At 43.7% G+C, this 23957-nt stretch overlaps 1 protein-coding gene and 1 non-coding gene across 5 annotated transcripts in view; one reads left to right on the top strand and one right to left on the bottom strand.

The window, feature by feature from the left end:
* Window positions 1-23957, top strand: part of PDE4B (phosphodiesterase 4B) — a 2420935-nt gene that overhangs the window by 1957162 nt on the left and 439816 nt on the right. The window lies entirely within an intron of this gene.
* LOC138565206 (U6 spliceosomal RNA) lies at window positions 13520-13626 on the bottom strand. The gene has a single exon (XR_011301108.1). It is a non-coding gene; the product is annotated as a U6 spliceosomal RNA (small nuclear RNA).

Below are 23957 nucleotides of genomic sequence, written 5' to 3'. Positions count from 1 at the left end.
CTGCTGGACAAAGCATGCAACACATTAATTAGTCTGTGCAGTGGGCTGGTAGATGATTACTTTGATTGGGCTCAGACCAATCCACTGACCTCACAGCTACGTTACTCTGTCCTGCACTCTTGCTGGGACAACCCTTAGGTGAACCACCAGTGAAGGCAAGTGGCAGAGTGTAACACCATCACACAGCATCTGCCTATCAGACTGAAAGGGTATCAGTCTCCATGTCATTCAGTATTCAACTTGCAGAGCAGGAATACATATGTATTGCCCAGGCTGCTGCTACAGAGCAGTGGCAAACGTTGCCTACCAGCTCTGTGTGATTACCTTCTGTGAAGTTAGATAATTAAATGTGTTGTTAACTTTCAATTCAAAGTTCTACATTTTAAACATTTGAACATCTTTACATGTTGTGCTGTTTGATGGGTTGTGTACTTTAGAATGCTTCAATGATGCCAACAATGTATGTTTTGTATTTTCCTGTGATGTCATTGTTATGTGAATTATTATTTTTGAAACTTGAAAAATCCTACATCCAGAGGTCGAAGTGGGCGGGAGCGGTCGGGAGCGGTGCTCCTATACTTTTTATTTTTAAGTTTCACAGTTCCTATACTTTTATTTTAAAAGAAACCGTTCTGGAATGGTTTAGTTTTAAAATAAAAGTTTAGGAAGTAGTTGAAGCTTGCAATTCAGTGCAGTGCACTAGACATTCCCATAAAAGCAGTGTGTTTGTTTGGGGGTCTGGATTGTGTGTCGGAGGAGGTGTGGTGATGGGGTTTGTGGGGAGCGGGGGCAGGCCAGCAGGCAACATAGTTCCACTACTTCTTTTCGTACACTTCGACCACTACATCTTTTTGGTCACACATGTTGGCAAGTATGCCTTCAGGTGAGAGAAATATGGAACAGCAGAGTCTAATTACAGATAATTATGTCATGTAATTTCCATGTCACCGTCTAGTAAGTACAGTTGTGGCATTTGGATACTAAGACTCTAGAGACTCTCTTTCCCGGTCTCCCACTCTCACCATATATAGACCAAAACCACTACGTTCTCATACCAATAGAACACACTGATACCTAAACGTAAAAAGAAAGCTCGAGCACTCGACTGGAAAACTGAAAAAAAACATGTATTTAAGCGCCCTTGTCCGTCTGAAGTTCCATATTCAAAACATGGCAGGAAGTTGCTCAAAGTGCAAGAACACGTCACGCGTTCCACCCCCAACACGGGGCTTCGTCAGGCGAAGTGTCAAAAGACGTGTAATCAAGCAAAGTATTCATTCATACCTGCCGCGTTCATGCGGCACAAAATCTGCACGGAACTACAATAAAAACAAAAAGGGGACTAAATCCTGAAATATATAGATAGCCCGGGCAGCTGGCTTCATTTCATTTGAATTGGAAAATAAAATTCCTTGATCATTACATCACAACATCCTGGTATTTTTTATTATGGTCCCAACGAAGTGCAGACTTCGGAAGTATGCCCTCTCCTTTGTTTTTATATATATAATAGTAAAATCCCTATAGTAGCTTCCTCATAGTAATTCAGAAGATGTACCACACCCTATGCATCAGCAACTGGAGACAGTAGACGTCCGTAAAATATCCTGCACATTAGCCAAATAGAGAGAACTCGCCTTGGATGTATTTAGTAATAGTGAATACTTTCTCTATGATTTAGTGCAGCTACATCAATTGGTTCTTTGTATCAAAGTAAGCAAGGTGCAACGTGAGTTTACCACATGGCATTATTTGAAAACCCAATATTAATTGTCTAATAAACTAATTGTGATTATAAATTCCTTCACTCTGTGTAGGTTATTTGTTTCATCAAAAAGGCACCAAAATTAATACTGTAGACCCTCAATTGATGGATGCTTGCCTCATTGAAAATCAAATCTCTACGGTGGTCCTTGAGATTGACAAAGTGACCGGACCATCTGTAGCAGACCCTAAAACCTTGGCTGCAATTGCCAGCACTCACGAGCAAAATCTTCTGAATTGAAACAAGACCATTTTAAGCACCTCTGAATCGACCAAATCACGTGATTGTGGATTAAACCCTCCCAGTTTACCCACTCCACAAACTGACCCCTCTGTGGACTCTACAAATGTAATGGAAGGATTATCCAAAAACACGAGCCTTGCTGGCACTCTGGAAAGCAGTAGAGGTCCATGCAACCTTGCAGCCCTGGACCCTCAAAACCCCTCTATGTCAGCCATGGTTATAGGGATGAGCCCCTTTCGGGAGACATTGGCAATCCCCAACCATCAGACGGCGGAAAAAAACAGTCATATATTTCACATATTTAAAAGAACTACCTCTCAAAAACCAGAAGCTAACGGAACTAAATCCAGGTCAAACAAAAAAGCACAGACATCTGTGCCTTCTACGCCACAGATGGAAGAAAGAAATTGTCCTACATTTGACTTATTTAATGGAACTGCTCCTCAAAAACCAGAAGCAAATGGAACCAAACCTGGTCAAACAAAAAAAGCAAAAAATCAACGAACAAAAAATCAGAAGAGAGGTAATGACTTAAGGAAATTCCTCCGTAATTTAAAAACTGTTATCGTCATTGTTCACAATAATAACACAGATGCGAGACGTCCAACAAAGCAAAAAAAGCCCTTACCTGCGAACCTGAACATTGACACAGAAGGGGGCATAGCTTCACCAAAAAGTGGCGAGGATTCCATAATTGACCTCATGGATTTGTCTGTATACGAAGACCTGGTGAATGAGGAAGAGGGTGTCGAGATTGAAGTGAGTGTCGCTCAGGTCGAACAACTGCCTGCTCTAACAGGATCTGAAGGCAGTGAACTGGTGCATACTCAAATTCCAGCTGGAGTCACCAGAATTTGTACCCTAGTTGAAAAACCCGCGGCTTGGCCTCCAAGTCCCGTCTTTAAAACGCTGGAAGTAGGCGAAAAGTCCTCGCAGATATATGGGAATCGTCAAGACCCGAGATGAGAAAAGATGCAAACTTGAGGGACACTGTGTGGTCCATCCACAACTTCAGTGTTAAGACTCAAGAAGACGTTGAAAATATCAATGTGCTCAAGAGAAGAGAAAGACCGAATGACAATCAGGCTGATGACCAGAATAAAAGCTCTGTCTGAAATAGATCGAAGATTGTGAACAAAAGAGACAGCAGTTTCAGAGACTAAGTCCAAACACCACACAGAGCTCGGCTTGACGCATTGAAAGAAGTGATAAACTAATTCTCAACCGGTCCAATGTCCTACGCCTATTTCATTACATGCCTTCTCTCAGAACAATCCAATCTGAGGACATCAAAACAGTTGAATTCACAGGAGAAGACCACAATGACAAAATTATCCTACATTCCAGATCTAAAATAGTACTGAATATAGTACTAGACACAGCTTCTGTACTTATGTCTCTGGGCTTTGACATCTCAGAAGTGTTGGATAAAACTAAAACAGAACATGGATCTGAAACTCCAAAAAACACAGATGATGCGTCATTCAGAAAAGCGCCTCTAGACTCACAGGACATTGAAGAAACGGTGAAAAGAAACATTGAAACCCACAGAGTGAGCGATTCTTTTCAACTCACTAATAAAGGGAAAATGGCGGCTGCCACACATATACTTGGCGAACCCTTGGGAAAATTGCCCAAAGATGGAAACATCAAAATCACAATTAAAGGTGATAGTGAGTTGGAAATGAGGCGCGTCGATCAGACACTCCCAAAGACTCAAAGTGGGGAATCAAACGACTGTTGCTGGCTGGCTGAAGCACTCAGCAGACCTACAAGACTATAACGCCAGGCTAAAGTAGAGCCTCTCTTATTCAAGATTGGATCTTGGAACACCAGAGGTTTTTCACATTTATTTCAGGATCTGTGGCCAGCAGATCTCGATATAGTCTGTCTCCAGGAAACTTGGATGGACACCTGCCCGACCTCTGACATCTATGAAGTGGCGATCAACCCTGCCTTTAAAAAACCCGGAGGAAGACCAATGGCTGGCCTGTTAACATTTGCAAAAAAAGGCTTGGGCTGTTGTATTACCAACTCTGTAAACTACTCTGCTTTTATACAGCTGACTACGATCGCCACAGCAGAGAAGCTAAACGATAATGTCAGCCACTTTTCCATCATTAATCTATATTAGAATCACCTGCAAGCTGGTGTAACTGCCTTTATGGACCAGGTCTCAACAGTTGTCGATGAGCTACTATTAGCCAATGAGACATCAAACATTTTAATAAGTGGAGACCTAAACACCAACTGTGTGTCCATAAAGCACAAAAATACTGAAGTTATTTACACACATGACAATGTGGCCTCAAGGTGGATGTTGGAGATGGATGTAAGAAACCTTGCAATGCTAAATGGAAACACCACTGGCAACATACCGACCAACCCAACATGGAGGAGAAATGAGCAAAAATCCACTCTGGACTACTTTTTCGTATCTGAAAAAATTCAGCAAGTGACATCATCTTTGCTTATAGTGCCCATGGTTCATAGTGACCACGAGATGGTGATTTTGTCTCTCACAGGTTCGAGGCAGATGAAACACAGACCATGGAACCACCGGATCCTGGTGGAGTCAAATAGAATAAGGCTGAAACCTCAAATAGAGCAGGTCTCTGAGATCAAAAACATCTATATTAATGAAGAACCTGGAGTGGAATACGCCCACTTGCTACAACAATTTGTGGAAAAAAAACAAGGGCCGAGAAATCTCGGCTTCGTCAACAAACACAAATTTGATGTGGAGGTCATGAGACAGAAGTGGGCTCTGCACACCACCATAAGAAATATAAGATCTAAGGAAGCCACAAGCTACTTGCAAGCAAAGCACACCGCTAAAATAAAATACAAAAATTTCGATGATGGAAAAGATGGGAAATAAAAACTCGGCTGAGTTTTGGAAAATTTTGAACAACAAAGGTGCCCCTCAATCAGCACTGATAGCTAATATGGTACCTGAAACAGTGTGGATATCCCACTTCTCAGAGCTCTACTGCAAAAAAGGCAAGTGGACGCACCCCTCAATGCCGACACTGGAAAGATGGAACCTCAACTTCACCAAGGAAGACATCTTGCAGACAATCAACAATGTCAGTGTCTGGAGGGCCTCTGGACTTGATGGCTTGACCAACTTTACCCTAAAACAAAATCCTGAAATATGGGCTGAGGTATGCAAAGAGCTTTTCAACAGAGTTGAAACAGAGTTGAAACAGAGTTTCTTCCAAAATCATGGAAGAAAGCTATGATAGTCCCGATTTTCAAAAACAGGAATCGTTTGGAGCCTAAAAACTACCGCCCCATAGCGCTTTTGGATGTGCTAGGGAAAGTCTACGCCTCAATGCTGCAACAGAAATTATCAGACTGGATCTCAGACAGTGGTCATATGGATGTGAGACAGACTGGTTTTGTAAGGGGAGTTGGATGTGGCCTAAATTTCGTGTTAATAAATTTGTTAATAATTGAATCTATAAGATCAGGGAGAAAGGTCTACTTAGCTCTGATTTACTTTTCCCACGCCTTCGACTCTATTGATCAAGAGCTTCTTTGGACCAAGATGTCGAACTGGGGATGCCCTGAGAGCTTAGTAGCCGCTATTAAAGAACTCCACACCGCTACTACCATCAAGGTGCGACTAGATCAGAGTGGATCCTATCAGGAACGGCACGTAACAGGTAGGTGGATTTATGTATTTTATTAAGTGCACACATATAACTATATATGTATATATATATATGGGGAACGCTGGATGTATGCTGTCAGGCTCCACCAGCTGCCGAGCAATCGTTTGTATTTGAATGTTGTCCTCGCTCAGCTCAATACGTCGTCTCGTATTGTGACGTACTTCACTGGGGAACTTCTCGTCTTGCTTCACCACGAGCCTTCACGCCGGGATGAAGTATTGATAATACTACACATCTCCCCTTCTCACATTAATTGATGACACAACTATTCTAACTATATACAAAAGTTCTGAACTTAGTGTTCCCATACAAAGTCTTTCAATCCGCAGGGATCACGAATGATTCTTCCTCTTTTCGAAGTGCGTGAAATATCTGTTTTCGGTTTTGGCAAGGAAATTATCGATGATTCTTTTTCTCGTATTACATCTCTCTGACATTTTTTACCAACACCATCACTATTTGCATTCATACCTGTTTTTGGTTTCTCACGATCTTTATGCATAGATGCATTCATTGTAGGAGTGTCCCACACACATACTCTCTCCATATTCCACACTCTTCCGTCTTCAACCCTCACTGCATGTTTAAACACTTCAACGACTCCAACAGGTTTGGACCATTTACATGGACCATCTCTTAAAACAGGCGGAAGTTTAATTCTCACCCGTCCTCCAACTTCTAATGGTAGTCTTCTCCCCTTATTGCCCACGGACACATCATGAGCCCTCTTATTCCTCAATTGCATGGTTCTTATGTTCTGACATGCATCTCCGAAATCTTTCCTTATCACAGTCATTCTTTTCAACCAGGATGGTGTTAACCTAGTGTTTGCCTTCCGACCTCTACTCATTTCAAATGGCGACAGGCCAGTCGTGCAGTGTGTTGTAAAACGGTGTGCATTAATCTTTTGTCTAACAGCTTCTTCCCATTTTACAACATTTGCCCAAGCCCATCGCACAGCACCCTTAAGCACTCTGTTAAAACGCTCAACCACCCCGTTGGTTTGCGGGTGATATATAGCACTTTTCTTGTGTACAATGGAATTTTCCACACAAAATTTCTGCATTTCTCTTGAACGAAACTGAACTCCATTGTCTGTCAGTATACTTTTGGGTAAACCTTCCCTTCCACAGACTTCTTTTAAAAATTCAACCACCATTTTAGCCGTCATACATGGTTTAATTATAACTTCAACCCATCTAGTCAAAAGGTCAATAATCACTAGACAATATTGTTGTTTACCCTCACTGTAAATTGGACCTACTATGTCCATACCAAGGTCCTCCCAAATGTTACCTGGGAGTTCAGTCACCACCATGGGGTATTTCTCATTCACACAACTCCTATCACTCTCTTTGCAAAGGATACAATCTCGTTTAACTCTCTCAGCTTGCAGATCGTATCCTGGCCACCAGAATTCATCTCGTATTCTTCTCTTCGTCTTTACAATTCCTTGATGGCCTTCATGACCTAGCTCAATTATCTTTTGACGTAAACCTACAGGCGGAACAATCCTGTCACTTCTCATGATCCTGTCATTCTCCACCTTTAGTTCATTTGCAACTTTCCAATATTCTAATATCCCATTTTCCTCATATTTGGCTTTTGTTACTGAACTACCGTCCAAAATGATGCGTTTCAACTTTTTGAATGTGTCGTCCAAATCCTCTGCTTCATTCCATTCCTTCTCTGATATAGATAATCCCTCAATATTTAATACAACTTCAGATTCCATATCTTCAACGTCATCTACCTCAGAGACATTAGTGAGCCTCGAAAGACAGTTGGCAGCACGATTTTTCGTGCCTGGCACATATTTCACTGTGCAGTTATATTCTTGCAGGAGTATGACCCATCTTTTCATACGATTCGAGACATTGTCCAATCCTTTATTCATTATTACATGGACCAATGGCTTGTGATCCGTGCGGAACTCCACCTCTGTGCCCCAAATGAAATTCCGGAATTTTCCTGCAGCCCATTTAATAGCCAACATCTCTTTCTCAATAGCCGCATGTTTTCTCGGCTCCTTTCAGTAATCTGGATGCAAAGGCTACCAATCTCTCTTTACCATCAATTCCTTGCGTCACGACTGCACCAAGACCTACATTACTGGCATCTGTTGTGATAATGGTCTTTTCCCCACTTATGAAATTCCTCAATGACGGAGCTTTGTTTAGTTCACGTTTTATCCATGTGAATTCTTCTTCACATTCTGTGTCCCATGCAAACGTTTTCTTCTTCAATAACTCACGGAGGGGAACAGTGTGCATAGCAAAATTACGCATGAATTTCGAATAATACTCTGCCATACCTATAAAGGTACGTACTTCCTCCTTAGACTTGGGCCTTGGCATATTCTCTATCGCATCCAAAAGTTGTTTCTTGGGTCTTACTCCTTCAGCCGATATGGTATGTCCCAAATATTCAATTGTATCACAATTTATCTTGCATTTTTCCTTACTCAGAGTCATGCCAACTTCACACAGTTTCTTGCACACATGTTGTAATTTCTCATCATGTGTCTTCTGGTCAACAGCATGTATCAATATATCATCCTGGAAGCATATAATGCCATGTTCTCCTTCAAATAGTTTATGCATAATTTTCTGAAAGACAGATGCAGCTGATATAAGCCCAAAAGGTAGTCTCTTGTACTGATATAGGCCGTCAGGTGTAATAAATGCCGTCATGCATCTAGATTCTTTGTGTAAATTCACTTGATGGTAGGCTGAGGTCAAATCAAGGGTCGAGAATTGTTTCGATGGACCAATCGTAGAAACTATTTCCTGAATGTTCGGAAGTGGGTGCCTGTCTGGAATTACACATTTATTCAATTCTCGCATGTCAACACATATTCTTAATTTCCCAGATTTCTTCCTTAAGACAACCAACGGGGACACCCATTCGCTGGCATCAATGGCTTCTATGATACCTTGCTCAACTAAATTCTTTATCTCCGTCTTTACTTCTTCTCTCATAGAAAGAGGAACATTGCGCATTTTCTGTGCTACTGGAACACATCTTGGTTTCATTTTGATTTTGTGCGAATACCCACGTAAACATCCAATCTCATTCTTGAAAACTTTCTTCATCACTTCTTCTATTTCCTCATGTGTTAAATGCTTCCTTGCTATATCACTCTCAATATTCATCACTGATTCATCAGCACTTGCATCCAACTTCACTTTAAGTTTGCTTTGATGGGTCCAGCTTAACAAAGGAATTCTTCCAGTTTTTGTAATGTAAACCTTCCCATTTGCTTTTCTGTTTTTAAACTTGAGTGTGCCCCAAAACCATCCAATGATATCTATTTTTATCCCACCGTAGGCTCTGGGTCGAATATCGGGTTCATGCAAATATTCATGTTTCCTTTTGTCCCACATTCCTTGTGGTATAAGTGTGTATTTTGCACCGGAATCAACCATCATTTGCATATCTACACCATCTATGCACACTGTGGCTTTGGGACTCTCCATTTCTTCTTCATGTTCCTCATCCAATATAACAAACACACACTCATCGTCATCAGCATCACTGTAATTATCACTGCCAATCCAGTTCATAGAGGTATTCGATGCCTTGCAACACTTGGCATAGTGTCCTTTGCCCTTGCATTTACCACATATGATTTTTAAAGCTGGACATTCCGGATTATCAGCCCAATGGTCAGTACCGTCACATCTAAAACATTTACTATCATTCTTTCTCCTTGTGTTAACTTTTTGTCTCCGTGGGCTTCTCCTTTTCTCATATGCTCTGGGTCCGCCTCTACCTCTTCTGTTTTCATTCCATGACGACCTGCGATGTCTCTCCGGTTTGTCTTTACCACTGTTTACTTCCATCACATGGGCTATAGATTCGTTGCTTTTATTTGCATTCATATTACTAATGTTCTTTGGGATTTCTTGTTTAATTTCCACAGACTGCATTCTGCTTTCTAGTTCTTGAACACATTTTTCTGTATGTTCTACTTCTTTGGCTATCCTGAGAACTATGTCAAGGGGTGGATCATCTTCAGCCCATAATTTTTACCTCACTTTGCTGCTTCTGCACTCTAACATGAATTGGTCTCGTAGTCTCTCATCCAATTGTGCATTGAACTTGCACGTTCTGGCCAATTTCCTTAAATTGGTTATATACTGTTCAACACTTTCACCCTCTTCTTGAACCTTCTTTCCGAATTTGTACCGTTCTAGGATAGTGCTTATCTTCTTTTCATAATGTTTGCCCATTTTCTTTACTGAACATTCATAGTCATTCAAACCAGCACTTTCTTCAGGTGACAGGTCTGGCAAATCTTCAAATTTTTCTTGTCCAGCCGGCCCTAAGCAGTGTAACAAAAGAGATTTTCTCTTTTCTATACTACAATTCTGGCCGCACACTACTCCTGCATAGTGTTCGAATGCTTTGATCCACCTTTTCCAGGGTATCGAGGGTTCCCCTACATCTGTTAAGAAAAATATGGGAGGTGGAACACCACCGAATGCCATGATGAAACTTCCTTGTTTATTTTTTTTTTTTTATTTATTTTTTTTTTAGACTTCAGATTGTACACAGTGATGACTGTGCGTTATTGTAATGTCCTTGGAATCCTGTTTGCATCTTACAATTAAATGTTGCTCTCCTTGACATGCACTGAGTGTTGTGTTAATTTCTCTTGCCACTTTACAACAGGTAATGTGTTGAAATGTAGTATCTTGCCCCTCTATACCGTGTTATACGGTACTTGCCTCGCACAGCTAAGAGTAAAATGATTGGTTGCACATGAAACAGACCCGGAAACAATTACACTTACTTGGCTCGGCAGCAGTGCAATTGTGGCCGCTGCTACGTTCGTGGGAACGGAGCGGCCGACAGTCTGTAGTGGGCCACTACCACGCTCGGGGAGCAGAGCGGAGCGGCCCGGCTCCTCCGGTTGTAAGGAGACTGTAAACGGGACGCGCGGGTATAAGGAGGCGGTGGAGCCCGAATCCTCGTCGCCACGTGAAGTATCAGGAACGGCACGTAATAGGTAGGTGGATTTATGTATTTTATTAAGTGCACACATATAACTATATATGTATATATATATATATATGGGGAACGCTGGATGTATGCTGTCAGGCTCCACCAGCTGCCGAGCAATCGTTTGTATTTGAATGTTGTCCTCGCTCAGCTCAATACGTCGTCTCGTATTGTGACGTACTTCACTGGGGAACTTCTCGTCTTGCTTCACCACGAGCCTTCACGCCGGGATGAAGTATTGATAATACTACAAGAAAGGTCTACTTAGCTCTGATTTACTTTTCCCACGCCTTCGACTCTATTGATCAAGAGCTTCTTTGGACCAAGATGTCGAACTGGGGATGCCCTGAGAGCTTAGTAGCCGCAATTAAAGAACTCCACACCGCTACTACCATCAAGGTGCGACTAGATCAGAGTGGATCCTTAATGGAAGAAATGAATACCTACTGCGGTGTGAAGCAAGGATGCCCACTGGCGGCAACAATTTTCAATCTGTTCTTGTCAGACATTGGTAGTGCAATTAATGAGCCTCGATCATTCTCTCCAAAAATCCATGGGTCTGCACTAAGTTGGATGCTATATGCGGATGGCCAGATTTTGTTAGACTCCACGCCGATCGGTCTCCAGCGAAAAATGAATGCAGTAAAATGCTATGTGGAAAGCAACGGTCTGGTTATCAACAACGCAAAGAGTGAAATATTAACGTTACAGAATCTCCATACAGGTGGACACGGAAACAACAAAACATTTAAATGGCACTTAGCAAAAGAGTCGTTAAGCACTGTAGAAACCACTAGATATGTTGGGATGCAGATTGGCGCAAACATAAATGATGGTCATTGGATGGAGACCACAAAAATAAAATGTCGCCAATTTGCCTGCCAGGCCTCCATACTGAACAGAAAATATGGGAAGTTCTCACTAAGGCCGGTGATAACTTTCTACCTACAGAAAGTGGTTCCAGCCCAGATATATGGAGCGGAAAACGCCTTTGGATGCCTGGAAAAACTCTGGTCAACCCCAGAAAATATATTTTGGGTGAAAACACTCCACCTACCAAATAGTATCTCAACAGCTTGTTTACGATACAAGCTAGGGTTGATCTCCATCAAAGCCCGCATCTGCTGGAACACTTGCGTTATTTAGGAAAACCATCCAGACAAACGTTACTCCGCAATTCAAAATCCTGAGTAATCCCAGTAGTGGTAACCCGGAGTGTTTACTATCCTTATGGAGCACAAGATGCAAGGAGCTGCTGACAATGTATGGCACAGATCTTATAACGCTCCGGGATAACCCAGACTTGGTGAAGAAAAAGATCAGGAGACTAGACTGGATTATAACTGGCGAAGAAAGAAGTGCGACTAAACTAATGAAAGATGCGTCTTGTGAAGCTAGAGTGTACAACAGTCTGCAAAACTACGTAGCTCTTTCCCCTGATAATAAGAGAAGATCTACATACATGCGATTTCGCTTAAAACTGCTAAAGACCAAAGAGAGAACTAAGAATTGGGCTGGCATGGACAAGACGAATGTGAACTGTAGGTTCTGCTAACTTTATGAAGAAACGACTAAACACCTCGTCTTATTTTGCCCCCTGCTCCGAACACAAAGATCGAAATGCCTTGACTCCTGATGGCAGGAATGTCAATGAGGAACGCAGAAGAGTGGTGGCACTGGATGCACACCGGAGAGAACATAAAACTGACAATTGTCCTAACTTTGTCCTTGAAAGAGGAAGATTGAAAAGTGTCTCGAAACTATGGACAATAGCTGCCCAAGGTCTGCATAGAGCCAAGCGCTTGGGCTGTGGCAGTAAACTAACGATCACCAACTAACTATGGCTGGGTCAGGGAGGTTGCAGATTCCGCGTTGGGTTGACGGGAAGTTTATTGTATGTAACTGACGTGATGAAATTTGATTGTTTTCCCTTTGTTTTAAAGGCTTGCAAAGGCCAATAAAAGTAATTTATAAAATGAAATACTGTATCCACAAGCATGTACCAATCATAATTGGCACCCTTGGCGGGTGTGGCAGCCAATCAGGTTGCTCCAAACCTGGGCTGAATCTACTGATGCAAGCCCGGGCTCGGAGCAATCAGAGTGCTCTAGGCACCTGGCCTCCACTCAGAGCTGCTGTTTTCCCTCCTCCCCTGCCTCCCACCCCCAAATCCAGTCCCTGAACACCCCTGGGGCCCCTCTCCTTACCTGAAAAGGGCTCCTCCGCCCAAGCTGCACCGTCCACTTGGCTTCGATGTTCAAGCCATGGAAATGGAAGAGGAGCTCTGAGCAGAGCCCTGGATTTCAATATTTGCTACCTGCCGTGGTCAGTCAGTAGCCTTTTGGAAGGTGGAAGCAGTCAGTGACAGGCCGCTTCCTCTATGGCAGGCACTGCAGCATTGTGATGCCCGCCCCTTTAAGGGATGGGCCGCAGTACCTGTGCATTGACAACATGAAACAAGGATGAAGGTTTGCTATCACTTTCCTTCCTTTGCCCAGCTTTGAGCGGCGTGGCAAATCAGGGGCAGGGTAAATGTCAGGCCTTTTGCAACACTACACAGAACAAGGCAGAGCAGCACATCTGCCCCGACATGTTAGAAACTGTTCTCCATAAAAGGGGACTAAACTAATTATGTCTATTGTGCAAAACAGGTGTTTCATTCTCTTCATGGCAACCATGCATGTATTGTTTAGAGAAAGTTCACTGAAATTGTTCAGACCTTGAAGAAAAGGGATACCACCATGGCTTTCATTCAGCAATCTCATACCCACCCATTTGCCATCTGTTCAGGGTTCATTTGTTTTTTTATTTATTTATTTATGTTTCTAATATGGAACGCTTCACGAATTTGCATGTCATCCTTGCGCAGGGGCCATGCTAATCTTCTCTGTATCGTTCCAATTTTAGTATATGTGCTGCCGAAGCGAGCACTCAGGGTTCATTTGTGTCGCCTCCTGGAGGGGAGAGAGTGACAAATGACTATTGCTCTGCAGGAGTCTATGGATGCGTAGGTGCTAAGCCGCCTATCTCTCACACTACTACTAAACCAGCGGTGTCCCAATCCTAAAAGTGAAACAGGCACATCCTGACAGGTGTACCTCCGTCCCCTCTTTTGCTAACATGGGCTGATAGGCTATATCTTCAGGAGGGTCCGAGCTCACAGAGTTGCAACCCAAAACAACAATAGTACAGTGGTTCTAACATAAAACAATGTCCAATCAAGGTTCTATAAAAGATAGGGATTTCAATAAAACGAATCAATGCACACACCTAATTAAAAACACTTAACACCCACTCCTGAAAGAGAAACACAGAGAATGCAGACTTTGGTGAGAAAGGGACCTCTGGGTTAATGAGCCAGGGTGTTTAGACAAATGACTTTAGCAGCAATGTCTATGTTATATGATATGATAGGTTATTTATAACGCAGCTTAATACCCAGAGGTTTCGAAGCGCGGACCCAGTGATCGGACCTGTGGTGCTCCGTGTCGCCTTGCTTCCTCCTGAGACTCCCGAGACTGTTCGAGGATATGTTCTCAAAAATGGAGAGAAGGGGGCTTAAAAGTCACTATGGGCCCTTAAATGGGAACAGCCAGACAGGATCTCTTCAAAATACCTTTATTTCTTGTCTTGGGTGTTCAACAGCATTCTTCGAGGTGCTTTTACTGCAATCAAAACAATGTCAAGATGTTTGAGACATGCAGTGCCTCTAGCGAGTTGGTTCGATATGCAGGCTTCTGTTGATCGATATGCGGGCTTCTGTTGGATCGAGTTAGATGGTGGAGTCAATGGCTTCCAACGGCTTGAGGCGGCGGTCAAGTTGGCAGCAAAACAATGCCTCTGCTGGGTTGAATCGGACTTCGAAATGGGAAAGTCGATAGCTTCCAGCAGGTTGAGTTAGCATTCAAATCAGTTACTTACATAGAACCACACTGGCAATCAGGGTCTGCTTCAGTGGGTGGAACTAGCATCCGAATGGCCCAAAAGGCAGGTATGTGGTTCGAAGATGTTCAGAGTACCAAAGGCAGCACCATGTGTCCTGTAGTGCCTCATAGAGCATCGAGCATGGTTGACTCGGTGCAAAGGTGTATCGAGGTGATGCAATCCAGGGTCTCCAGGACAAGGTGAGTCCTTAGTACTGCACTTTCACTCCAGCAAGTTGTCTGGCTCCTACAGGAGGTCCTTTACTTCCAGAAAGCAGGATCCTGATTCCAGTGCACATGCAGCAGAAAGGCTTTGTTGCACTGCAGTATCACCCCCGCTGTTCCTGTGGATTGGTAGAGTGAAGAGCTAGCCTCTGCTTTGGATGCCTTCACCTTTATGGCAGAGGATTATGGACTAGGCTTTACTGCCAACAGAGGTCCAGTGAATCATTGTGGTCTTGTGTGAGTCCAAAGATGAAACAACTAAGTAGTGGTTTACACTTCTTAAAAAGGACAGATGACACAGGGTATTGGTTTAAAGCAAGCCTACTCTAAAGGGTCCACACCAGGCTGTTGCAACAAGTGTCCTTCACCTTCTGACATCATATTCATAGTGTTTTTCTTCAGAAAATGAGGCTGGAATTGTAGAGAGCTCTTGGAGAAACCAAGATGGAGAAACCAAGATGGTGGAACCCCTCACTCAGCCTATCACTCTCCTCTGCCAACTTTAACTTCCCGTCTTTGCATGTCTGCTGACTTCAAAAGGAGTCCGCTGGTCAGCGCTCTGGCCTGAGGGTATCTTTGTTATGTCAGCGCTGCCTGAAGCACTGATTCTTAGAGGATATCCTGGGAGGGTGCCTGTGCCCTGGAAGATGTTTCCATTTATCTAGGAGGATTAAAAGGCAACTTCCTGCCCATTGTCCGATATGGCTGTTGTTGAGACATCAAGGCCAAAGACCTAATACAAATTGCCCTGTCATAGTAGAGGATACATCAACAATCTGACACTAGTATGCTATTATATTTTGTGTCTGTATATTTTTGTGACACTAGTAAACCAAGCCAAACCCAGGATTCTAATCATAGTGTAATGTGCCATCAAGCTGACTAAAATACGCAATTATTATAATTTGAATCAGAGATGCAGACAATTTAAAAAGTCACCTCTGCCTATTGTAACTTTATGTTCCAGCAGCTGTCACATGTGACCTGCCTTGCTGCCACTGCAGGGGTGCTGCTGCTGCTGCTGCTGGGGATGTAAGGAGACTGTCTCAGCAAAGGCACTTGATTGCACTATAATTGTGAAGTGGGGCAAATATAAAGCACGGTCTGATTAGCAGACCTCACTTTAAAAAAACGGAATTACTTGCATCATTTTATTTATTAAAAATCAAAAAATTCCCAAAAGCTCAGGCTGTGCTGCCCTCAACAGATGTCATTCTGTCACAGAGAGTTAGCCATGCAGGTTCTGAACAAAGCAGCAACCTTTCATATGGAAGCAGCAAGAGTTTGTTGGATGAGCACTCTTTCTGAGCTCATGCTTGTCTACAATAACATTTCTGATTCCTTAGCCATAAGGAGGCATAAAGAAGTGGAACATTTGTGAATTCTAGATATGTTCTACTCTAGAGATTCCAAAAGATGTTTTGATTTTCACATAAGATTCCTGTGGAACCGAACCACAAACTATGGCACTGATACTAATGGCAATTGTTCGGATCAAGGTCTAGAACCCAGAACATCACAAATACAAGAAGAAATTGTATTGGACCAATGAATATCAAACTGTTGTGAAATATGTCAACTGGCAAAACCTAACCACTGTCATTATTTGTCATATTTTGAATTTCAATAATTTACAAAATAAGCTTGCCCCAAAGATGGAATTTCAGGGGCAATAAGGGAGTTTGCACCAGACACATAGATCGGCCCTTAACACTCCATTGTTATGAAAAATATTAATATTTATATATAGGCATTTATGACTTTTACAAAAATAAAATGACTTAATTTCATATATATGTACAATAATAATATAATAATGCCATGACATATCACAACACAACAAAACAGCACAATATCACAATACATACAAATCATAAAATATATGTGCAGATGTATACTTATTCACTTAATACAACACAGCAGTCAATTAATGGTTGAATTCCTACATGCTCATATTTATATACCAGACGAAGCCCGAGTAGGGTGAAACGCGTTGTTCCTTCTTTGCACCTAAGACTGCTGTTGTCTTCCTTGTCCATGTATTTTAACCAATAAAGGACACTTTAATTGCACGGTACACCAAGATTGCCTGTGGATTATTTGGAGAAATTCAGCTCCCCGTTGGAAATATAGCCGGAGTGCCGATGTGACTTGGATTGGTTTCCAATCCACCTTTTCTGTTTATATTTATATACATATACATATGTACATGTACTCCTAATCACACTTGTACACATATACTTGTTTTCAAATACACGTTTACTCCCCTTAAAAGGAAGAAAAGGAAAATTCACCAGATAATACAATAGAACAATATTACAACATTACAACATTCACCTAAAACATTAAACTTACATCTACTTTCTTAAAAGCTTTTAAGTACTTTTCAATTATAAGCCATTGACGATGAAGTGCAAACTGTAGGGAAGTTGATGGGGAAATCAAACAAGAGCACCAACACTCCTCGGACCAGATAGTTTCATACTTATGCACGAAGTCCTCATACATACATATATATATGAGAATCCAAAACTCTTAATTTTTGTAATTGTTTCATCAATATGTGTAATTTCACAGATTGTACAAGATCTTTGATTTTGAGGCAATTTATTTGAGGACCGAGAATTGACAACAGAGGCAGCTGATTAATGTGAAGGTGCAATATTAGTGATCGAATTGCTGCATTAGGGCTTTAGAGTATATCGAGTATATCGAGCTTGGAGCGTAGTTAATGATGTACAACATTGGATATATACTTATTTTTTTAAAATTTGGTTTTATTGATTTTGAAACAAAAAATAAAAAGAGAAACGAAAGATTAACAGAAGATTTGAGCATTTCACTTGTTACAACTCTGTTAGCATATGGTTACATCAAAAGAACAAAACTAGAGTCTCATTATACAATTGATCGTCCTTGTGTTCGTTTCCGATCTCTAGTAATAACAGTCAGTATAACATACCCCACACCCACCCACCTCCCTCCCCATGGTTGGGCAGACATCATTGTGGCATCTTTTCTCTGTTGACATGTTCATAGCGGGTAATGTTCGGTTCACTATTGTGAGGTTTCCTTGATTCTTGGGTCATAACTGTCCGGTATTGAGAGTTTTTGAGATTCTTGGTTCAATTAGGATCCTGTAGTGTCTTCGGGTTGGGAGTCCGTCGTCTCTGAGAGGTGTTTGCCTCAAAATTCTGACCATAAGATCTCGCATTGCGAGGCTTTGTTGTGTAGGGATGCCGTGATCAGTTCCATTGTATAAATGTTGGTTGACAAATTGATCCATTCCTTCTTACTTGGAACTTTTTTGGATTTCCATTTTGTTACTAGCAGTGCACGGGCTGCTAGTAGTAGGTGTGGGGCAAGGCCCCTGAGTCTAGTCCATTCATCCTCGTCTTTTTCCATTCCAAAGAGAACCAAACGTGGATCAACGTCTCTTTGTATGTCATCTATGTCTTTGATAAATGCCAGGACTTCCTCCCAGAATACCTTAATGCGTGGGCAACTCCACCACATGTGCCAATAGTCGGCTGTTTCTCCACATTCTGGCCAACATCTCGGGCTCAGAGTCTGAAACATCTTGGACAATTTGAGTGGGTCGTATTGTCATATATGTAGGAGTTTAATGGCGTGTGATTCATATTGACTGGATAAGGATGTTTTGGATGCGTTTTTGCACATCATTTCCCATTGTTCTGGATCTATCTGCTCTCCTAAGTCTCTCCCCCATCTGGTTCTGAGATGTTCCGTGGACCTGGTGCCTGCTTCAATAAGTTCTTTGTACATAGCAGATATCAAACCCTTCATTTCAGACTTAGAATCCAAGAGTTGTTTGAATGGGGTGAGTTCTCTCTGCAGCTTTTCCTTCCATGCAGATTTTGTGAGGACTCCTTTTATCTGAATGTATTGGAAGGTGGATAATGGGCCTATCCCTAGGGCTTCAGTTAGGTCTGGAAAAGTTATGAAGTTGTCCTTCTTCTGGAGTTGCCCTACCCTTTCGAGTCCCGCCTCGTACCAGGATTGGAATCTTCCTACCTAGGGTATGTGATCGTTTATGCCAGGGGACCATAAGTGGCTAAGTGGGGACGGCCAGGTGGTGATCTTGTTCATTGCTTTGCTTGGTTGCCAGATGTTCCAGATTGTACTCAGTATCAGGTGGCCCTTAATTTTTCGTTGCATTCTTTTGTGAGGGGTCCATAGCCATTCTGACACAGTGGCCCGCGAGAAGTAATGATTGTCCATGTGGACCCATTGGAGGTGGTTGTGATCACGTAGGTGTGGGATAAGGATACGTAGTTGTGAGGCTTTGTAGTATGCTTGCAGGTCGGGGAGACCTACTCCTCCTTTGTCTTTGGAAAGCGTCAGAGTGTCGAATGCAATCCTCGCCTTCTTTCCCTGCCAGAGGAACTTAAGCATAAGTTTTTTGTCCTCTTCAAAAAACGCATTTGGTATCTTGATAGGTAACATCTGGAAAGGGTACAGGAATCGGGGGAGGCATACCATTTTAATGGCGTTAATCCGTCCTAACCACGAGATCGTGAGTTTGTCCCACCTATTCAGATCGGCCGAGAAGCTCTGGAGGAGGGGAGGGAAGTTAGCTTCGTATAGTTCCGTTATGTTTTTAGTGATCTGGATGCCTAAGTATTTAAACGCAGAGTGTTCGAGTTTGAAGCCTAAGGGCAAGAACTTGGTTTTGTTTTCCTCTTTCGTTCCTTGCAAAGGGAACAATATTGATTTAGTCTTGTTCACCTTAAACCCAGAGAGTTTGCCATATTCTTCTAATAGTTGGAGAGCATGAGGGACAGATACAGAGATGTTGGTAATGTGTAAAAGTATGTCATCAGTATAGAGTGCTATCTTTTGGGCCAGGGGTTCTAGGGAGAGCGCAAAAAGTATTGCAGAGAGGGGGCACCCCTGTCTAGTGCCACGTCCCATATCAAACCATCTGGAATATTCCCCATTAACAGAGATAGATGCCTTTGGGGATGTGTATACTGCTTGTATTCCTTTCCTAAATCTCGCCCCTATCCCCACCTTGCGAAGGACTGCCCTCAAGAATTCCCACTCCACTCTATAAAAAGCTTTTTCTGCGTCTATTGACAGTAGGGCAGGGTCACCTGGTAGTTCTGGTGATGAGTGAATGAGATGGAGAGTTTTGCGCATGGTGTCGGCCCCTTGCCTACCCAATATAAATCCGACTTGGTCATTGTGTATGAGGTGAGGGATCAGTATTTCCAATCGGGCGGCTAGTACCCTGGTGTAAATTTTGGCATCTAAGTTGAGCAATGAAATTTGGTGGTATGAACCACAATGTTTGGGGTTCCTTCCCTCCTTTGGGATCATTGTTATGAGCGCCTTCGTAAAGGATTCGGGGGCTGTCCCTGTTTCTAATATCTTGTTAAAGAGCTCCGTCAGGAATGGTGTTAGCTGGTCGCTGAAGGTTTTATAAAACCCAGCGGTATAGCCATCCTCACCGGGAGATTTGCCTACAGTTAGTCTTTTAATTGCCTCTTGGACCTCAGGTTCGGATATCGGGGATTCTAAGAGCTCAGTTTCGGGGTACGAGATTTTGGGCATGTCTATCTGGGAGAGATAGTGATCTGTATCTGATTGTCCTGAAGTCACTTCCGAGGTGTACAACGCCTCGTAGAAGTTGGCAAACCTCTCTGGGATAGTGTGGAGGGTTGGGGGGGTTGTAGGGTTTTCCTCAATTATCTCTTTCACTTTCTGCTCCGCCCTTTGTTCTCTGAGTCTGGCTGCCAATAGTGCGTCGGCCTTGTCCCCCTTCTCATAGAATTTCTGTTTGAGGAATCGAAGTTTACGCACAATTTGTTCGTGCTCCAATAGTCTTAGTTCTTCCCTTTTACGTTGTGATATGTTGATGTTGTCGCGGTCCGTGCCCAGGTGTTCCCTGTTCTCTCTTTCCAGTTGGCATATTTCGGACCTAAGTCTGTGCTCAATGATCTTTCTCTCTCTCTTTTTGGTATATCCTTCTCGAATCAGGATGCCTCTCCAGGTGGCTTTTCCCGCCTCCCATATTGTCTGCTTGGAGACTTCCCCATTGTTGTTTAGTTTGAAGTATTCCTCAATTTCAGTTGCCATTTCAATTTTAAATACTGTATCTTTCAATAGGCTTTCATTACAGCGCCACTTCCCTCCTGAAACAGGTAAGTCTGCCCATCTTATATCTGCCAGGACCATGTCATGGTCTGACCATGTTATCGGGATTATTTCTGATAGCGTTGTGATGTCAAGGAGGTCCTTGGTGAGGTACAAGTAATCAATCCTGGTGAATGTTTTGTGCGGAATAGAGTAAAATGTGTAGTCTCTTTCATTAGGATGTTTAATTCTCCACGCATCTTCCAGGTCATATATCTCCATTATGTCAGAGAGCCCAGTGCGATCACTTCTTGTTTGGCTTCTTATCTCGGGGTTGGCTGGTTCCCAGTCTTTGGTCGGGTCCGCCCATTGATTAAAGTCTCCTCCGAGAACAACTTGGCCGGATGCTTCTAACATTATTTTGGGTATTGTCTTTTCTAGGAACTTGGTTTGTCCTGCGTTGGGAGAGTATATTACTGCGACTGTCACTTTAACCTTTGCGATTGTCCCAGATATCAGGAGGGCACGCCCGCTTACATCGGACCAGGTCTTATCTACTTCGAAATTGATTCCTTTCTTGATTAGGATTCCAACTCCTCCCTTCCTGAGTGGGCCCGAGCCCCAGAATTCCTTTCCCCCTCTTTTTCCTAGTATGCTTCTCTCCTCCCCCTTGGCAAACTTTGTCTCTTGTAGAAGGAGAATGTCTATTTCAGATCTACGGAATTCCCTTGCCACTAGTGATCTCTTGGTCGGCGAGTTGAGGCCTTTCACGTTAAGTGTTCCTATCCTTAGGGACTCCCTACCCTTCTGCTCTTCAATTGGTGCCATTATCTGAGTATTTCGGTTGTGGATTCGTGACCGGTGTCAAGTAGATATATTGTTCATAAGGACTCACGTCGTCTTGAGTTATCCTTTGTATTGCTGATAATGTTTCATCCTCCGTACATTTCTTGTCTGCCCAGCCCCCCCACCCTCCACCCTTCCCCTTTCTACATTGACGGCGTCCGTGCGGACCCAGATAAAGACACTGGTCCTGCATCGAACAACCTTTAGGGACCGTCACTTCGGGTCCCCAAGATTATTATAACATCATAATCTTCATTGAGCCCCCTTTCACCCCCCTCCTTCGTTTACATGGCCCGAGTCTCTTTTGAGCCTTTACATCCTTACACAGTTCAGGCCATGGACATATATATTAGAATATATGTCATTTTACCAGTGTTGCAATTAATTGGTTCTCTCCCCCTGGGGGGGTATTACCTCTCCAAAATGTCCTCGATCCCTTGACACGTTTCCTTCTGGGGCCCTGTATACGCTATCCTCTTTCTTCTCGACGTGGGTCTCCCCGATCGTGTTCCTCTGCGCTTGGTCCAAAGAGGTCAGAGATGTACGCCTTGATCTCCCCCCTCTGAGTTTAGCTTGATTTTGTTTCCGTTGTATTCGAAGGACAGAGAGAAGAGGTATCCCCACCTGTATCTTATGTTCTTTTCCTTCAGATGTTTGGTGATAGGCCCGCACATGCGTCGGAGTGCCAGGGTCATGGATGATAGGTCCTGGTTTATCGAGATTTGGGATCCTTCGAGGGTAATTGAATCGCTGCGTCTTGCTTTCTCGAGGATCTGTGTTTTGTCCTGAAAGCGGTGAAATCAAGCAAGGACAGATCTTGGTCTGCCTGGAGGCCCTCCGGCTCTGTGTATCCTCTCTGTCTTAGGTTCATCAGCCGCGTCATCGGCAACTAAGAGTTTGATGATGTCATGCAGGGTGTTCTTCAGATCGCTCTCCATCTCCCCTTCTCGTTACGGGATTCCGAAAATCCTCAGGTTGTTCCGCCTCTCCCGGTTTTCCAAGTCATCAAGCTTGAGTTTGAAGCTCTCCTTTCGTTGCTCCAGTTCGGTCATCCGCTGATCGAGTTGTGCTTCAAGGGTGTCAATGGACGCTTGATTGTTCTCGACCCCTTCGAGCCTCTCCTCCATGGTATCTAGGCGTTGGGTGATCTTGTCAATTTTGGAGCCAATGCTGGCACCCATATTCTTTATTTCGCCCAGCAAGGTGGCAATGTCACCTTTGGTAGCTGCTGATTCACTCCCCGAGGTATTTTGGTTCGCCATGGTATGGTCACAATTTTCGGTAGGAGTCGAGACGTAGGAGAATGTAGCTATTTTCTCCCTTATGTCCATTGGTTCTCCCAAAGTTCTGTGGTGTCACCACTGCTGTTCGACGGGAAAATGGGGTCGGGGCAGAGGAGGCACACGCCCCTGGGTCGGGGGCCCTACCCTCTGCACTCCGACGTCAGTGGTCTCGGGAAGTTCGTTAGGTGTTGGGAGGGGTGTCCGTGGTACCTATGTTGATATGCCCGGGGTACGGGTGGCACAGTATTGCGTATGGGTAACCCGGGGTGCCCTTCAAGCGGTGTCCGGGTCAGCCGACGCTTTGGGGGTGTTTTCCTCTTGTGCGAGATGTGGGGGTGAACATTCAGGGCGAGAGAGGTCCGAACCGCCGCTGTGCGGTGATGGCGCACCACCCGTTGTTCACGGGGTAGATGGGATGGGCCTACCATCTCCCCGCTCAGTCCGGGCCTAGTCCGATCATGCTCTTCGGAAGCTCCGCCGACTCGACCGAGGCTGTCACGTCCCCTTTTGCGGCAAGGAACGTCATTAGGAGAATGAAATCCGTGGCCGGGGTTCAGGGTCTTTCAGGCTTTCTTCGTTCGTCCGGCCCAGTGTCCGCCTCTGACCATTGCGCAGTTCCCTGTGAGCGGGCCGCGGAGCCGTTATGTGTGACGTCTTTTGGAAGGACGTATATCTCAGATTTGCAGGGGTCGTTTTCGATCGGGTTTTCGACCGACCGGAGGGGGGGTCCTCAGCTGGCGGCACACCGGTGTAGAATCTTGGGGGGTCGTCAAAGTGGGGGCTCAATCCCTTCTGGGGACCCAAAGTAGCGGAGCTCACGCGAAGTCAGACCACATCTGCGCGCCCCCTGGTGGCCAGTCTTGGATGGTTCATAGACATAATTTCG

The sequence above is a fragment of the Ambystoma mexicanum genome, chromosome 1q (genome assembly GCF_040938575.1).
Source record: "Ambystoma mexicanum isolate Mex_15411 chromosome 1q, UKY_AmexF1_1, whole genome shotgun sequence".
Classification (NCBI taxonomy): domain Eukaryota; kingdom Metazoa; phylum Chordata; class Amphibia; order Caudata; family Ambystomatidae; genus Ambystoma; species Ambystoma mexicanum.
Note: the sequence above shows the minus strand (reverse complement) of the source record. Positions and strands in the feature narration are given on the sequence as shown.